Source organism: Ptychodera flava, chromosome 1 (genome assembly GCF_041260155.1).
Source record: "Ptychodera flava strain L36383 chromosome 1, AS_Pfla_20210202, whole genome shotgun sequence".
Classification (NCBI taxonomy): Eukaryota; Metazoa; Hemichordata; class Enteropneusta; family Ptychoderidae; genus Ptychodera; species Ptychodera flava.
Genome location: NC_091928.1, coordinates 20,971,764 through 20,991,564, shown reverse-complemented (window position 1 = coordinate 20,991,564; position 19,801 = coordinate 20,971,764). Strand labels below are relative to the sequence as shown.

Genomic DNA, 19,801 nt, shown 5'->3' with positions numbered 1-19,801 from the left:
CTTATATTGAAAGTTGAAATTACTTTTGTCAAATGTCCAGCCTTACAATATGCTCAAAAGTGAAGGATATTCAGGACCAACTTATCAATACATAAAAAAACCTGATATACTTTACTTTTACACATGATAAATATATAGGACAGTATGAATGCAGTACATTATAAAGTGAAGGATAGGTTTATATTGATTACATCATGGAAATGTAAAAATTATTGTTAATAGGAAAGGTTACATATAATCATACTTGTCTCGTTTTTGAAACACGAGTTTGGTAATACTGACAGCAATTACATTTTGTGAAAGTAAAATGCCCAATATATAAAAATTATGAAGCCTTCTTCATCATAAAAATTACTATCATTTAAGTATTTGTTGTATGCACTTGTTTCTATGTTCCTGGTAAAATTTGAGATGCCTCTGTTTCATAATTATTAATTTTAGAAATTAAACTCAGAATTCTAACTATCAATATCATATGGTTCTCAACATTAGGCTGAACTCATTATATTAGGTTGGTATTTGAATAAGATTCTTTGAAGTTAACGTCTTACTATCATATCATTGTCAGTTACAAAAATATTTCTTCATGTAAATTATGCCACTACATTATCAAATATTTGTGGCAGTATGACTTGTAATGTGAATTACCTTTGCAAACAAAAAATTGAATACGAAGCATAAAACACTTGCTTTTCTCGTTAAAAAACCTATCATTACAAATCAACTCATTAAAGTCTATGTAAGCTAGATGTTATAATGACAGCACAAAATTGTAGACAAAAACAGTGAATTATGCAAAGCACATATTTGTGCCAGTGATGTAGCTTGTCATGATTGAAGTCAAATTGACTGAAATGAACACAAAGTAGCCTCAAAAGTCCCAAAGATCTACAAATTACTGAATTTTTCCTCAGTGGAATTATGGCTCACCAATTTATCTGTTTTTCTCTTTCTGCATTGTCTTGCTTGAGCACATTAATCGTTGATGACATCGTTGAAATTTGGTACACTGAGTCTGTCAGTTTGATATGTTTTGTGGATAAAACCTGAAACGACAGAATTTTGGAACATAAGTAATAAAACCTTGTCCAGTGCAGGAGTACAAGGAACAACCTCTGCTTTTCCATCTTGACAAAAGCTACCGTTTGTTAAAAATTGGAAAAAAATTGAACTTCTATGCCTATTAACATTCATACATTGCATTAGAACCCCATATTGAAAAATAAAAAATAAAGACAGAGGATTTTTTTTATATAAATGGAAATCTGTTTTCTTTGAAGTTTACAATAGTAAGCTGACAGCCATTTCACTTCACAACCATAACCGGTAAATGCAAGGTTAGTTGGTTAGGTGACTGTTACATAGTACTGGGTGGATATGCGTTCTCAGATTTGGAAGGAGATAATATTCCCGCTCACAAACTACAATGGTATAAATTACGTTGAGAAATACATAATTCACTCATGAAGTGCAGAAAGTTTTCTGCATAGTGACATTTGGGGAGACGCATAGTATGAATTCTCAACCATACAACTTAATGCAACATTCAGAAAATAATGAATGAAATGATCATGCTTGAAATGTGGAGAATTGTAAGCTGACCTTCACAATGATCTGATGTTACTGAAGCCCTACAACCACTGTCAATTGGTGAAAATGAACATGGGATTGCAGAATTCACAGAAGACAACACTTACCTAATTTCTTTACTATGGCGCGAAAATAACGCTGTTTAAATTACCACCAAACTTCCATGCGATGCTGTACTGGTATTTTTCCCTGACCTTTATACAGTTGTCCTTAGTGACAACGATGAAAGAAACAGTCTGAACACTCCATGTTTCTTCATTGAACCAATACACAAGAGTAAACTTCGTTCGAAGCCATATTAAATATCAGTCAACGAGAAAATATTATCCAATTGTAACAATGAAGTAGTACTTCAAACGCAGCAGAGCCTAGATGCAGATGTGTTACATTTCAACGGTAACTTTGTTCACATATTTGATTTGCCACCAAAGATAACAGAGCACATCACGTGTTTCATTTGGACCAATCAGTAATATACATTCGTATGATTGCTGATGTCATCCAGATCGATCAGGTTGATTGTAGTTGTTTTGTTCATGCAGTTGATTTGGCACCAGAGATAACAGGCATATCACGTTTCATTCTGGCCAATCAGTAAGAAACATTCACATAATGTATGACATCATCGGGCCACTGGACTTTTAGTCTTGAATTTGATGTAAACAATAATGGCAGTCTGCAGACCTCATACATGTGGTAAAGTCACTTTGGTCAGGTGGTGTTTTTCTTCCAGTATCTTCAAATTACTGTGACAAGTGTAACATTGGTGAATGTAGCTGTAAAATGTAAACTTTGCTGTGGTTGAAACACATTTGTTGTTCCCGTCAGTGGTGTAAGGAAAAAGTGTATGTTTATGTAAACAGGTGCAGACGAGCCCGTAAGTAAACTTCCAAATACATGTGAAAGAGACTAGGACAGCCAAATTTTGTAAAACTAATAAATCTGTATTGTAGATGGCAATGCACCTACCATTAACATTTATAATCTGAATGGAGTTTAAATGCCTTAGAATATGGTTCAGTATTAAAATATCCCTGTTCAAAATATAACAAACAGATCTCAAAATATTTCTGTAGCATGACAGTCAATTTTATGTTTCTGAAAAAGAAATACATTTTTTGAATAAATAATTTGCTGCAACTATAGGTTCATAAATACTACCGGATGAAGAATGAACAGTTACTTAATAAGTATTTTTTGCTAAAAATGTAATTGTTTTTGTTATGAAAGACAGAATATTTCAAGAAATTAAAAAACTACAAACATGTTTTCAAATTGAAATATCTCATTATCATTGTTGTCATGGTCTACCATTTTGCCAGCTCACTGGTAATCTTATATTATGGACTTACTACAAGGCTCACACATCCTTATGTAATCTCTATATGCCCTGCCTGAATATCATACAAGCAAGATGGACTTTGGACAAGGATTGTACAAGGTAGCCAGATTCTTGTAGATTTCGTGTGAGGGTTGTTACAAAGATGGGCAACTTCTAAGTCAGTATCAGGCAGGTTTATCAAGGATGTCACAAAGTCAACACTATGTTGCAGTTTGTTGGGGCAACCTTGTAACTTTCGTACGGGGATTACTGCTAGAATCGTGGTTTAGCTTTCTGGGCGCCTATGCCACGCACACGCGACGCTTGGTTATCAAGTGAAATAGACGTCAGGCGTACTGATCGAATGCAAATACGTGTAACTTAACCTCTCCGCTGTCCTGGTGACTGTAGGTTCTCTGTCTCGTTTTTGTGTAACTGTTTAAGGTGTGATGGCCTTTCCACTAATGTGGTGGATTTGACATCATAAACGACTGGCTAAGTTTATAAAGCTAGACAAATATTTCCATTCCTCAGTGCTGAGCAATCAGGTGCCGTTATCGGAACATTAGGTAATGGTTGTGTACATTAGGCATAGCATACATTGGCACGTTGCACTCTGGTGACCTTTACTCTGTGTCAGCTACTCCAATGAGATAATTAATAAGAGTCAGCTTCTGTAAGGTTGCACGAAGCTCTAAGTTAAAAGCTACGACATTTGCCTGCCCGTATCCTCTCAGCCGGGCTTTTTAGCCTAGGGAAATTTAAGCAGAAAGCTGTTAGATTAGAGAAGCAATTGCAACAGATACTTCGATATTTGAAATAATTTATAAATGTTCGCATTTCCTGCATTAATATTATGGAAAACATTCCACAGTTCGATGAAAAATTTGACGGTTACAAAGGTATCAAAATGAGTTCACATTGCTTCTGGTGGGAACAATAAATACATGACGTTTGGTTCAACATCTACCCCAGTGCATTCTTGCATGATTGTCTAATTCGTGTGTCCTATGAACTCTACCCAAGTGACCCTCTATAAACAATAATCATAATATCAATACCCCAGTGCATTCTTGCATGATCGTCTAATTCGTGTGTCCTATGAACTCTACCCAAGTGACCCTCTATAAACAATAATCATAATATCAATACCATTATTAGAAATGTGGCTCTAGGGATCCTCTCTCTCTCAGAAAATGATCTTCACACTGAAGACGTCCTATTTCATTAGTATTTTTAGTGGCAAATGCAAGTAAAGGTATTTTCATGGTTAGTTTTGCTTTTGTCATTTTTAATACTTCACGGTTGTCGGTTAATATTTTCTTATCATAAGAAAACTATGCAAAAGCTGAAAACAAATGTTCTGTGCATGAGCAGATTCTTGCAGACATATATTTTTTCTATTTCTTGACACGTTGATTGGGTCAGTAGTATCACACTAGTCACTCATTGCACTTTACGTTGAAGAACATTACTACGAGAAAGGGCACACTATCGGGGCTGGGAAACCACGTTGATTGGGTCAGTAGTATCACACTAGTCACTCATTGCACTTTACGTTGAAGAACATTACTACGAGAAAGGGCACACTATCGGGGCTGGGAAACAAATAGGGCGTTAATAAAAGAACGAGTGTTTAGGGGTTTGATAAAACCACATATTTAACAATTGTCTTTTTCAATTGCCGTATTCCCTGGTACATCTTGTACACCTATATAAATCTCAGACATGGCGAGCCTTTCTATTGCTCTCAGCTATCATCGGCGATTGTATATCACTGTCCATACAATACGATTGGTCATTAATCTGATAAAAAAAATCTGATAAAAAATCTGATAAAAACATGGTCAGCAACGTCAGAGTGCAAGATCTATGACGTGTGTCACTAAACGACGCAAAACGTTTCCAGTATTATCTCAACTGTTGCTAAACGCTGTCGTCCAACCATTTTTGAATCGAGTGCTTGTAAATAATGTGTAATATTTGTTCTTGTAAATTTCATTTTTCACTGCATGTTTCAATTTGAATCTTTTGGTCGCCATGATAGTTCATATTTAAAATCATAACAAAATGGTCAGTAACATCCGTTTTCTTTTAGCATGTTTTTCATGGAATATTGGAAACAGAACATGTGCCATTAAATAATTTTTAGCGAGGGTGGTATTTTCACGCTATTTTATGCAAATGAGTAAACAAGCGGGACTACTTTCTGTCTGTAAATTTTGTCGCGTGCTCCTGTTTGTAAAATGTCGATGGACGAACATAACTGACATAACCACTACGACTGGCAGAATTGTATTTATTTTGAACATTTGGCCTCTGAATTTTACTACCTTGAAGATATTTCCATGTTTTCATCTCTGGAAGAGAGAAGGACAGAGGCTGCTACAAACGCCAAAGCCATGGAGCTCGAACCACCCGGGACAACTGCCCGGACAAACCATTCTACGTTTACGCCTGGATCGTCCGCAAGACTTCCCATTGTTTCGACAGACGATGTCAGTGTTCTTGTTGGTACTCAGACAAAAAACACCGAAATGAAAACGATGTGGTAAATTGCGGTCTTCGAAGAGTGGGGGGACTCAATAACAACGGAAATCCGCTGTATTGAGAATACACCAGCACCTGAAATCGATTCGTTACTTGGAAGATTTTATCTCAGTGTACGGAAAAACGGAGATGAGTAAGAGCTAGACTCGATCTCAAGTTATCAACCAGACGTCAACTGAATGTGCTAACGTGGTTTATGGATCATTACATTACATTACAGAATAATCAGATATCTGTACATTATGTGTAGCAGGTTTCATAATCTTAAGCAAAAGTACTGTCGGAGCTTAATCACTAATTAAAAAACTTCATTAAATATGCAAATGAGTTGTTTATTAACTTGGCACTGCTTAATGCTTATCATGAGCCAATTAGATATCTATCGGATCAACATATGTAGCATATTTCGTCAAAGTTAATGCTGCAATTTTGGAGTAATATCTCTGATTACAAAGTTCATTAAATATGCAAATGAACATTCGATTAACTTCACATAACCAAATGTTTCTCAACACAGTCAGATACCTTTGTCGTACCAGTATCTGCAGCAGATTTCATCAAATTTGGTGCAGTTATTTGGGAGCTATATGACTGATTACTTACCTTCATTAAATATGCAAATGAACCCTCGATTAACTTCACACAACCTAATGATTCTCAACACAGTCAGATATCTGTGTCGTATCAGTATCTGCAGCAGATTTCATCAAATTTGGTGCAGTTATTCGGGAGTTATATGACTGATTACTTACCTTCATTAAATATGCAAATGAGTTATTAATTAACTTGACACTGCAATGCTTCTCAGTACAATTGGATACCTATCAGATCAATATTTGTAACAGGTATCATCAAAATTGGCGTAGGAATTTCGTAGTTATATCACTAATTGCAAAAGTTCATTAAATATGCAAACGAGTAGTTAATTAACATAACACTCACAGTATCATGAAATATTCTAATATTGTCATCTCTGAAAATCTTCACGAAATTATTGCAGTTTTTCTCGATATATACCGACACTGTCATTGTTGTCTCCATAGGAAACCATTATATAAAAAAAATATATATATATATTACATAACTTCACTGATATGCAAGCCCCGGTAACCAAAATCTCATCAGTTCTTGCAAGTAGCACATGTTACCTTTCTCCAAAATCTGATTTGAATCCGTATAGGCGTCTTTTTAGTTATCGTGTAAACAGACAGACAGACAGACAGACACAAACACACAGGCACTCACATACACACACACACACACACACACACACACGGACAGACACACAGATATCGCTGTGACATTAGCTTACGTGTGTGAACACATGAGCTAAAAATCGATCACTCGGTATTTGCAGAATGTCCACTACGGATTTAGCATAATGTGAGATGACCTGTTCAGAAAAGCCGTGATGCCCTAGAAGTTATAGTACATAAGCAAATAAACACATGCACATATATAAATATATAAATATGTATACAAATATATACTTAATATATATTTATATATATGCATGTGTATATACATTTGTTTGATTATGTGTTTGTATGTTTGTTATTATTTAACGTTTTATCAAGTTGTATGTATGTTTGTTTCTTTCTTTATTTGTTTGTTTGTTTTTCCCCTTTCTCCCTTATGACTGAAGGAGATAAGAAAAGGTTATTTGCCAAAGAAATCTCAGGCGATTACCAAAAACTACGAAAAAAAACCCTTAGTCGAAGCCGGTCAGCTCGGAATACACAGCCCAAACACCATAATAATTACTACCTGGCTTAACAACAACAAGCTTTTTGGCCTTCAACGAAGTAAGAGCACAGAGAAATGAAGTGGGGAGATCAAATGTATCGGTAGCACACAATGAAAACGGTGAATACCTCATCTATAACGAGCGGCTGACGGAGACAAGACGCGGCGAGCCTGGCAACATCCGTAAGTTTGCCCCAAGAGCATACGCCCTAAGAGCATGAGTCCATCAAAACCGCACACTTGTCCTGTCACCGTCTACAAAGCCTACGCTAAGGGAGCCTACAGTAATTACGGGCGTGGACTGGGGGAATTCAGTGCACACCTGTGCTGTAAAATGTGACCCTCCCTCTAACCTCCTGTCTAAAATGTGACCCTACCCCTGTCCGACATTCTAAAACTTGAACCTCCCCCAACGACTGCAGTATTCTCCCCTAGAATGACTGAAACAGTATAAGCTTATTTACATAACAATTGTTATATAAGTTAGGGACAGACATTACAGGGGGAAGGGTGGCGTTTTAGGTGGGAGGGTTGCAATTTATCACTTAAGCATTTGTCAAGGGACATGATATTTCATACATTTGCGAGATGGCCACCATACTTTGTGCAATTATAAGAAGGCAAGATATGGCTGATATAGTGCTTCACCCAAAAATGTTAAATCATAATACATGCACTCTATCAGACAGACTATTCACATCCCCCCCTCATAAAAACAAGCTATATCTGTACATTTATACATGTTTGATAATATATGTAAATGTACTTTGCTTGAAGTGGGAAGTAAAACGTGCATTTGTGTACAACAAAATTCGATTTTTTGATTCCATCGAAAAATGTTGATTCACTATACATTGTAGTCTTTGAAAGAACTATGAACCATTTTTTTCCAAATTTTAAAGTAGCAATATCTGTGCATATATGGACGATAATTGATAAAAATTAACTTGATAAGCCTGGGTTGGTTACGAGTCCATATATGTACAAGATATGTGATTTAGGAATTTCACTGAAATTGTGATTCACTATATATGGTAGTCTATGAGGAAACTATTTTGATATTAGAATTTCACAGTAATTTTGATTCATTATATTGTAACTATAAAAAATCTTTGAATAATTTTTTACCAATGCAAAACTAGATAAATCCATGCATGCTTGATTACGTATGTGATTTTACTAGGGTGGTTACAAATGGATATGTGTGCAAAATATTTGATTTTGGAATTTCACGGATATGTTGATTCACTACACGTGGCAGTCTTTGAGAGGACTATGAACAATTTCTTTCAAGTATTAAACTAGCAATATCTGTGCATTCATGGACGTTTGATGATTGATAAAAATTTACTTGATTAGCCTAGGTTGGTTGCAAGTCCACATGTGTGCAAGAAATGGGATTTTGAATTTCACTGAAATTTTGATTTATTTTATATGGTAGTGTATGAGGATACTATATATAATTAATTTTTTACAAATAGAAAACTAGGTAAATCTGCGTATTTATGCATGCTTGATTATTGCTATAAATTTACTTGATTAGACTAGTGTGGTTGAAAGTCAATATGTGTGCAAGAAATTTGATCTTGGAATTTCACTGGAATTTGATTCATTATATTGTAAGTATAAGGAATTTTTGAATAACTTTTTGCCAATACAAAACTAGGTAAATCTGTGTATTTATGCATGCTTGGTTATGTATTCTGTTATGTATGGTTATGTATTATGTATTGAGAATGGTGTTGTAAAGGGGGTTCTTGCACCCAGGGGATCACCGTGGTGGTGATTCGGCCTGGGGGAGGGGGTCCTGGGGGACAGGTAAACTGTACGAGCCCAGGTGGAAACATGATGGAACAAAGACGAGGTTCTCGCACCCAAGGGATCACCGCGGTGGTGATACGGCTTGGGAGGAGGGGGTCCTGGGGACTGGTAAACTGTACGAACCCAGGTGGAAACATGGATGGAACAAGACAAGGTTCTCGCGCCCAAGAGATCACCGCGGTGGTGATACGGCTTGGGGGGAGGGGGTCCTGGGGGACAGGTAAACTGTGCGAGCCCAGGTGGAAAATGGTATGAAGACAGGGTGTCTCGCGCCCAATGGATCGCCATAGTGGTGATACGGCTTTGGGGAGGGGTCCTGGGGGACAGGTAAGCTGTACGAGCCCAGGTGGAAACATGAATGGTATGAAGACAGGGTGTCTCGCGCCCAAGGGATCGCCATAATGGTGATACGGCTTGGGGGGGAGGGGGTCCTGGGGGACAGGTAAGCTGTACGAGCCCAGGTGGAAACAGAAGTTACGTGTAGGAACGGTAAAAGATGAAAACACAAGATTGACAAAATGTAGACATGAAACTCAACAAGACGTGTAAACGTGTGAGTCTGTTAATGCGGTGAAATAAGGCCGACTTGAAGTGACGACATAGACCGCAGTAGAAAAGTGTTTGAGTGTTCACACAGTTAGGAGGCTAGCCGTTGAAAAATGAGACGCAGGGAAATTTCTGATGTTCTTATGTACATGTAAAGTCGGTAGCAGTTGCTAGACCATCTACCTAAAAGATGGTCTGCTAGCCGTTGAAAAATGAGACGCAGGGAAATTTCTGAAGTTCTTATGTACATGTAAAGTCGGTGGCAGTTGCTAGACCATCTACCTAAAAGGTGGTCTGGGATTTCCATGTAGAGCAGTGAACGGATCAGGCAAAGCGGAACGTCGCTGTTAATGGAAAAATGTCCGAGCATGCGAAGCAAAGCCTCTTCAATGGCATGTTGCTGGTCGAACGAAGTGTGAAGTCCATGACAGCGTTAAATGTCAGTTCTTTCGAAGCAGCAATGAAAGGCATGATATGAGGAAACTGATGTGGGATAAAAGTGGCAGTTATGAGACATTACTAAAAAAAACTGTAATACTGCTAAATGGCAAAGGATGAAGTCTGTAGTCCTTTGCTTTGAAAGTGAAAGTGTTCTGAAAGAAAGCATGTTCCTCCAGTCACACTGCTGTGAACTGTACAATCCACAAAGTCAAAGTGCTGATGTAATGCCATAATGCGGTTTGTGGTAAGATATCCATGGGTCTGCTGACCGAAATGTTTTATGGACAGTGAGTTGGCTGATACGTAGACATTGGGCTAATCAGACTCCATGATACAGTTCAGGCACTGGCTTATTGCAGGGGCCCTGGTACGAGCATGCCCAATGGGTTGTAGACGCTAGCAAATGTTTTTGTTTTCGTATGTTTTCGCTGGGATGCTTGTGAGATTGCCGACAAGTGCAGCTGCAGGGTTCGGCTTCCAGGAAGTGGTACAGTAGTTTGAAACAGTGCATCTAAAATGAAAGGAAAAAAGAAATGTGAAAGACATCGCTAAGCTATGAAGAGCAAATTGTGTTGGGCCGCAGGTAAGGCCAGACTGCGCGATACATGCAGAGCTGGAAAAACGCTTGTGCAGGATGGTCAAATCAACATGCTGAAAAAGGGGGCACGATAATGCATGCAAACCGAAGAGAGCCAGGTAACATGAGCTGCAAGCAGGTAAATAAACGAGTGACAAGTAGGCGAATGTTAGCAAAACTGAACTCCTAATAAGTAGTAATTTCAACACAAAAGGTAAGTCATGGCCTTATCGTAGCATAAGAAAAAAGAAGAAGGCAAGATTCATTGCCAAGTCAACCCCAGCAGACAGAACATGCCAACGAGATGGCAAACATCAGTCTGAAAGGCGATATAGAATGACCGGTCGTTCTCGATCTCCAGCTGTAGTTTGTTGGTTCTTTCTTGTGGCACCGCAGCGTAATCCAAGGTAGAAGTAAAGAGAGATCATCGGGTGACATCCAGCAGCTGCGCTTGGTGACATATTAACTGACAGGTGAAACTGGTCTGTAACATCCAATAGGTAGCTAGGAGCAGGTTACGTCCGATTGGTGAGACGACTGTTAAGTAGGCCACTGATAGGATGCTTTACAGTGAGTTAGCCTTCAGCTTCCACATATGTATGCTCTGAATTTATTTGCTAGTCTGACTTGATTGTCCGCAAACGCAGGAGAGTCATGTTGATACGCATCTAACTCTTCGCTTAACAGTCTGAAAGTTCATCACGTAGGGGTAGCCTTGAGCTGCCGCATATTTACTTGCTCGGAGAAATTGCTAGTCATTGTTGGTTGACCGCGTAGACAGAGTCGTGACTCAATTGAGTCTTGAAATGAAACTGTACCTTGTTTCGCTTTCAGTCAAACAGGAAGTGAGGCCGTGTGTAGATCGTTGTGAACTGCTGGTCGGAAGGACTCGTTAGTATGCTTGAAATCATGCAGATGATACTTAAATGGTCGCCTGTGATCTTTGTTCGACATAAAGTTGAGTGACACTGCAGCAACTTGACACCATGGGCGCCGCCATCTTTGGTCCTAAGACTGAATTTGTTTTGACGTCACAGGGTCAAGGTCCGTTGTTTTCCCTGTGCAGCTAGCTGTCCTATATGACGGGCTACTCACGACTTATTACTAATCTGAATCGGAAACTGATACAATTGTCGGTCAGTCAACTGATCCTCTTGTCGATTCTTGCTGGACATTGGTATAGCGTGATACGATGTACGTGATAGGAACTGATAACATCAGGTTTGATGAGGTTTCTGGACCCGACACCAAAACAGGCAGGTCGACCGAGTCTGGAGTCAATGTGGTATACACTATGACCGTCGTTACGTTCGCTTCTTGACGGCGTCTGGCTGTTGTGTCCTGTTGATTCGCAGTCATCTGAATAATGCTTATGAAATTCTTGCGGGGCTGGCGCTGGATTGGTACGATGGATCAGATTGAGCGGTCGGACGTGACAGAAAAGTGGGGCTCAACATAGGCCAGGAAAACCATCGCCATGGGCGGTATATGGCCAAGCAAAGTCAGTTACTCCATGAAGGTAGCTCTATGGTTACTCTTAGTCAGCCTGCAACTTGTTCAACGTATAGACGAGCTAGAAATTGTCGGAAATTAGGCAGAGTTAATTAAAGAGTCCGATGCCTTATGGTTGAACTCGAAGATGTCCAAAAGTCCCACGTCCTTGGTCAGTAGTCGGCCTGCAGCTTGTTCCGACGTGCGGTAGTACGTTTCAAATTAGTACAAATGCTAGACGAGCGGGAATATGCCAGATATTTATAGCAAGTAAAGAGTCCGGTGACTTATGGTTTGAACTCGAGGATGTGCCAAAGTCGATGGAGCCTTCGTGAGCGTCATCTTTTAGCCTGGCAGTGGCATGTATGTTCATTCATGTACGCACGGAAATATACTGCTGGTCGTCGACTTGGAGGTGTGAATGAGCTGCAGAAGTCCGTCGCTTGAACCATAGCCGGGGATGAGTAAACAGGCCAGATTCACATCCTTATCTGCCAGGATATGGATGACGATGAGGAGGGGATGACATCGATGTTGTTAGAACGTAGGGCGCCGCCATCTTGTATTGTGTTGTTTACGTTCTGGAGTGGAACTTCGGGAAGTGACGTCAGAGAGTTCATAGGTGACTAAGTGGCTGCTGGTCGGAGTTGCTGTTGCAGGATATTGGATAGCGTGTTGACCAAGTCTGCAGCTTCGTAAACATGGCAGTTGTTACATAACTATCTTCTTGGTAATGTTGGCTTGGGACGCTGCCCGCCGAAATGCTGGCAAAGGAACCATTGCAGACAATGGAACTTCAGAAAGAGACCTGGTTCTGATCTCGGTTTGAATTGCCAGGACCGTCATTCGCCTGAGGCCGATCAGAAGGATTGTGAGTAACACGTTAGTACCGCTGACGTGCTCCGTATTCACAGCTAGAGTATCCAACGTGCACTTGCAGCGGGCCGGGACATGGATCAGTGGCCGGCCTTGTGTAGGGCTCAGCGCGGGGTCTCGAAGCAGGCTGAGCATTCGGACACTGAGAATTCTTGGCTGTCTTTGGACGTCCTTTGGTCGGCATGGTTGTTCGAAGGAAGGGATCGTAAATGATTCAAGACGTAGGGTAATTGGCCGAGCTGGTATGGCATGAACCCAGCGGCTGAATGAATGAATGAATGAATGGGAGCGATGCTTGATGATGTAGTGTCGTGTGCAAACGTGGCTGATTGGCTGGGAAGGAGGATTGATAACAGTCATAGGTAGAAGAGCCGATTGGCTAAGGGGACGACGGTGAGGATGTAAGGAAGGCAGATAGATAGGTGTAATCACAAAACACATCTGTGATAAAGCATAGATTCCACTTGTAATTAGTGATATAACTCTGAAATCATGGCAAGAAATTGGGTGAAACCTTCTGCAGATATTGATCTGAAAAATATCTTATTGTGGCGTGAGCTGGGTCAAATTCATAAATAGCTCATTTGCATATTTAATGAAGTTTATAATTAGTCATGTAACAACGAAATAACTGCGCCGAATTTATGAAATCTGCTGCAGATACTGATCTGACAGATAGCTGACTTTGTTGAGAAGCTTTCAGTAGTGTGAAGTGAATTAAGGGTTCATTTGCATATTTAATTAACTTTGTAATTATTGATATAACTCTGAAATCATGGGAAAAATTCAGTTACACCAGCTACATAATTAGTGATAAAACTCCGAGGGTAATATGATGAAGTTCGTGAAACCTGCCACATATAATGATCTGACAAATATGTGTTTGTTCTATGAAGTGCACTACTGTGTAATGAACCTGTTGAATACCACACGAGCACATTCAGTGAACATCTGGTTCTGACTTAGACCACTCCATAAATCTGTTGAGCTCATGGAGCACTTACATACTCACACGAAAACATCGCACACAAACTTTATCAAGGCAATGAATACATCGCTTAAACTGGGCGAAAGAAAGCCTCGGGGACAATTCTGTCCACCAGAAGAGCTATCAACCAAGGGTAGAAAATACCGTGTTTTCAATCGGGTTTGAATTTACAACATTCGGCAGCCAGTCTCCTAGCAGAGAAACAACAGACAGAACCACTCAGCCAAATACCCACTCTCAAACAGAGTGGTTCAGTGATCGAGCTAAATTGTTATGATTTTTCTGACTGCGACCAGTGCTGTTCTGTGTAAGTTCATAGAGTACTCGCACTTATATACTCGATATCACACATCGCACACAAACATTATCCAAGCAATAAATGTATTTTTTAAACTGGGCGAAAATCTAACTATGGACCATCTGATGATAAGTGTGACTTTGAGTAATGAGTTACAGATTGTTTCAGAAACTTCCATCCGGGCGCAGATATCGAGTGCCTAGAGCTGGGAGAAATTTTTGCAAACATTCTTTCATACCGTCAGCAATATCTATTTTAAACAACACAGAATGAGTTGAACTCAATTTGTAGTTTTAACCACTTTTTTGTTCAAATCACTTTCATGTGCTGTTGATCAGCAGTGTCTTTGTAATTGTGTTTCTATGTGTGCCATTTAACTTGTTGTATTTCATTTTATTGTATGTATTTTACTGCGAGTGATAGAAAGACGATTTTCCAATTTTTTTGGGGGGACAATAAAGTTATTCTAATTCTAATTCTAATTCTATTACGGTGCTACAGCGAAATAAATCAAATACCTGTGCAGCTCACTTCTGTAGAAGGGCTAGTGATGTAGTTGACCGTTTTAAAAAAGCAGGCTTTCGTAAGTGTTTTTCTACTTTGGTTAGATGCCATGGATAATTAAAACACGCGCACAGTAGACGCTATTTTTGTTTTTAGGGTTGGGGAGATTTTGGGCTGTATTCGATTACCGTGCGCATAAATCGCACTGCATGATTTATATTGCAATATCTCGCTACATATTTTTTTTTTATCGCAAAAGATCGCGCTATATTGTTTGGCGTATACCATATAAGGCCAGGCAATGCGGCACCGTTCCGGTGCTACACCAGCATTCTTCTGACATACATGTGGCTCAGTGCAGGTGTAAAATAACGTAACAATCATTTTTGATACACTGTTGAAATTCATTTCATTGTGTCGTTGTTGGCGCTGAACAAAGATTGATTTTAGAGGAGGTATGCCAGGGTGTTGGGAGCGTATGCCTGATGCGTGCTTTGGCCGAGCAGTTCTATCTGTTGCTTCTAGGTGACTGGATGCCGTATGTTGTGGGTTCGAACCCATTGAAAAGCGAAGTATTATTATTGTAATGTTGTAAGTATGAGCCTTGGTTGGATTTTCGCACTTCAAAAATTTCGTTTAGGATTTTTGGAGGGGGTTGAGGCCTAACGCATTAAGTTGCGTTAAGCGCGCATGCTTTAATTATCGTCCGCCCCTTAATTAGGGAGCGTTAAGTTATAACGGCCGGGGTTGTCTTATCGTAAATCAAGCTCACTGAGGGCAATGAACAATTCCTCTTTCGTACACATTAGAGATATAGCAAGTTTTGTCAGGGAAATTGTTTAACAGTTACGTGTATACTACTAGTACCATGAAAAGTGAAACTATACTTTCAGGTGAAATTCCAATATCATAATTGTTGTCAACATCTGAACTTCAAAATACCCTATTTGAATAAAACACATCTGTATCTATTATCAAGTACCTATAAAAGCACAAATTAATTTAGTTTAGCATTGTAAAAAAATTATTCATAGTTTTCTCATAGACTCCATTGTATAGTAAATCAACATTTCGGTGAAAATCCAAAATCCAATTTCTTGCACACATATCCATTTGTAACCACCCTAGTCTAATAAAGTAAATTAATATCAATAATCGAGAGTAACTAAATACACAGATTTACCTATTTTTGTATTGGAAAAAAATTATTTATAGTTTCCTTATAGACTCACATGTACAGTGAATCTTCATGTCGGTGGAATTCCAAAATCCAATTTCCGGCGAAAAAATCCTTTGTTACCACCCTAGTCTAATCAAGTACATTAATATTAATAATCGGACTGACATAAATACACAGTTTTACCTATTTTTGTATTGGAAAAAAATTATTCATATTTTCCTCATAGACTCCCATGTATAGTGGATGAACATTTTCAGTGAAATTCCAAAATCAGATTTCCTGTGCACATAATATGCATCTTTCACCCGTATACTCTTATCAAATACAATTATGTTAATTATTCAACGTTTGTATATACACAAGTAACGCAAGTTTTTCATTGAAAAAAAATATTCACAATTTTATCATAGACTCCCATGTGTAGTGGATAAACATTTTTGGTGAAATTCAGAAGTCAAATATTTTGTCCACATACCAGTTGTAACAACCCTATTCCAATTAAGTACATTTATGTCAATTATCAAATATCTATAAGTGCATAGATATAGTTTTCTATTGAAAAAGTGTCACATAGTTTTCTCATAGACTACCATGTATAGTGAATCAACATTATCAACAGCTGATTAGCAATTAAATCCAAACATCAAAATTTTGTACACTCACGCTTGTGCAAAAATATTGCGATCCACCTGTAATTTCTGTCAAATCCCTTAGAGGGGTTATTTCAAAATTATAGCAAGCCAGAAGGGGAAATTTGAACATTAACACCTTGTAAGTTTGTAAGGAGGATCATTTGAAAAAAAATGAGAATCTTTTTTTTTTATTCTATCGCCCTACCCCAAGAGGTGTTTGTGTGTGCAGCTTTACTCAAGCAATGTGTCTGTGGAGGGGGGTCATGAAATTTTTGTCATCTTAAAAGGGGGGTCATCAATTTTTTGGTGCAATTGGTAGTGGGGGGTTCACGTATTTCGACTGATGCGCAGGAAGACTTTGCCAGCCCAACCGCAGCCATAATAATTGAACGCTCCCTTATGCTCGTCATTTTCAAGAAACCGAGTCACACTCCTTTTGTGACTCAAAATTTGGGTTTTATCAATCGTAAGGTTTTTTCTGGTCGAGAGGTGTTCCATCCAGAAATTGACAACTGACTTATAGTATGTTCACATTTTCAAAAGTCATGCCACATCTTAGTTTGTACTATCGTCATCATATCATAAACGAGCTACCTCCCTGTTCTTGGCAGAATTTTGATAAAAGGTGAAATAGTGAGCGCCGGAGAGCATTGTCTTTTTCCGTTTACAGATACATACTTAATATAGCAGTGTAAACATCCTCTGGCCTCGTCTCACTCGTCTTGCCTATCACGTACAAGGATACATGGACGGGAGAAAATGCTAAACAAAATCAAAACACAAACACTATACTAACCAAGTCCTCATTTCGAATCTGCTGTCATTATTCCATTGACAATATTTCAAAAGAAAATTTACACACAAAACTTATTGGCAAAGAGCGATTCAAACTGTTCACAAGGACTAGGAAATACACAAATGGAACGTTTGTGATCTTCGCGTGTGTCAAGGGCTTGGTTGTGAGTTGGCCTTTTTATTGTATAACTTCCTGTATAACCGTGTCTGGCTGCATCGGCAAAGGTCCGTAGCAACTGGTCCGAAAAATGGGGATCCTTGCCAGTGACCTACACTTATGGGGCTGGTCAGCTAGCAGTCCAGGGGACTAGAATTAGAAAAGTACTTGCACAATGAGATGAATAATTATAATGTACTATACCTGTATTTGAAACAAGTAGGTAGCAAGTCACAGATTTGCTGTCTTCAAGTCGGTGATGTCTCTTGTTCTGTTTACGGCAATATTCCTTTTCATATCTATGTTTACGGAATGTTTCCATGGGTGCGAAATTTATAGTGCTGTAGGCCATAATACTTATATTGCCAGGGAGGGGAACCCACAATTCAAAACAATTTTATCTGTGTTCCTAATCTGCCGCTTTGAATGGTGTTATCTCGGATTCTTAGTATACTGTTGAGCAAACAACATCACGGGACGTACAATTCGTGGTTTCTTTTTATAGTCTTTATGAATGTTTCGGCTCGAAATGAGTTGATACATACTGAGCAGCGGACCATTTGACACTCTGGCACTCTGACACTCACAACATACGGCTGCCAGTCACCTAGCGGAGAAACAACAGACAGAACCACTCGGTCAAATACCCACATTTTTTTTCATATTATGGTTTCCCATGGAGACGGTAATGAAAATGTCGACGAATATCAAGAAATACTGAACAAAATTTCATGAAACTTTTATCTGATGATAATCTTAAAACACTATGATGATACTGAGAGTGCCACTTCAATTTTCCGCTCATTTGCATATTTAATTAACATTTTTATTGATACAACTCGCAAAGTCCTACATCAACTTTAATAATACGTGCTACGAATATTGATCTGATATATATCTAATTGTACTGAGAAGTATTGATCAGTGTCCAGTTCATAAATAGCTCATTTGCATATTTAATGACGTTTGGTAATTAGTCATATAACTACGAAATAACTGCACCAGATGTGATGAAATCTGCTGCAGATACTGATCCGACAGATATCTGACTTTGTTTAGAAGTATATAGTAGTGTGAAGTAAATTAAGGGTTCGTTCGCATATTTAATGAACTTTGTTTTTAGTGATATAACTCAGAAATTACAGCATTATATTTGATGAACGTGCTATAGATGTTGATTTGAAAGATATCTAATTGTCCCATGACGGATTGAGCAGTGCCAAGTTAATAAACAGCTCATTTGCATAGTAAATGAAGTTTTGCAATTTTGATAATAGGCGCCATTGCGTGCGCTGGACAGCATTGTCTTTTGCCACTTACATATACATACTTAATATAGCAGTGTAAACATCCTCTGGCCTCGTATCTCTCGTCTCGCCTATCATGTACAAGGATACATGGACGGGAGAAAATGCATTTTTCTTCAAAGAAAAACACAACAAAATACTATATTAACCACGTCCTTCAAATCGAATTTGTTGTCATTATTCCATTGACAATATTTCAAAAGAAAAATTACACACAAAACCTATTGGCAAAGAGCGAGTCAAACTGTTCACAAAGACGTAGGAATACACAAATGGAACGTTTATGTCAAGGGCTTGGTTGTGAGTTGGCCTTTTGATTGTATAACTTCCTGTATAACCGTGTCTGGCTGCATCGGCAATGTAACGTAAGCCAAAGGTCCGTAGCAACTGGTCCGAAAAATGGGGATCCTTGCCAGTGACCTACACTTATGGGGCTGGTCAGCTAGCAGTCCAGGGGACTAGAATTAGAAAAGTACTTGCACAATGAGATGAATAATTATAATGTACTATACCTGTATTTGAAACAAGTAGGTAGCAAGTCACAGATTTGCTGTCTTCAAGTCGGTGATGTCTCTTGTTCTGTTTACGGCAATATTCCTTTTCATATCTATGTTTACGGAATGTTTCCATGGGTGCGAAATGTATAGTGCTGTAGGCCATAATACTTATATTGCCAGGGAGGGGAACCCACAATTCAAAACATTTTATCTGTGTTCCTAATCTGCCGCTTTGAATGGTGTTATCTCGGATTCTTAGTATACTGTTGAGCAAACAACATCACGGGACGTACAATTCGTGGTTTCTTTTTATAGTCTTTATGAATGTTTCGGCTCGAAATGAGTTGATACATACTGAGCAGCGGACCATTTGACACTCTGGCACTCTGACACTCACAACATACGGCTGCCAGTCACCTAGCGGAGAAACAACAGACAGAACCACTCGGTCAAATACCCACATTTTTTTTCATATTATGGTTTC

The 19,801-nt window shown here is 38.8% G+C and overlaps 1 long non-coding RNA gene across 1 annotated transcript in view; it reads right to left on the bottom strand.

The window, feature by feature from the left end:
* The window catches only part of LOC139132652 (uncharacterized), a 43,481-nt gene extending 25,437 nt beyond the window's left edge, over positions 1 to 18,044 (bottom strand). The window contains exon 1 of the long non-coding RNA XR_011552389.1: positions 17,718 to 18,044. This is a non-coding gene — a long non-coding RNA (uncharacterized lncRNA). The remainder of the gene's footprint in view (positions 1 to 17,717) is intronic.
* Between the last annotated feature and the right edge of the window lie 1,757 nt (positions 18,045 to 19,801).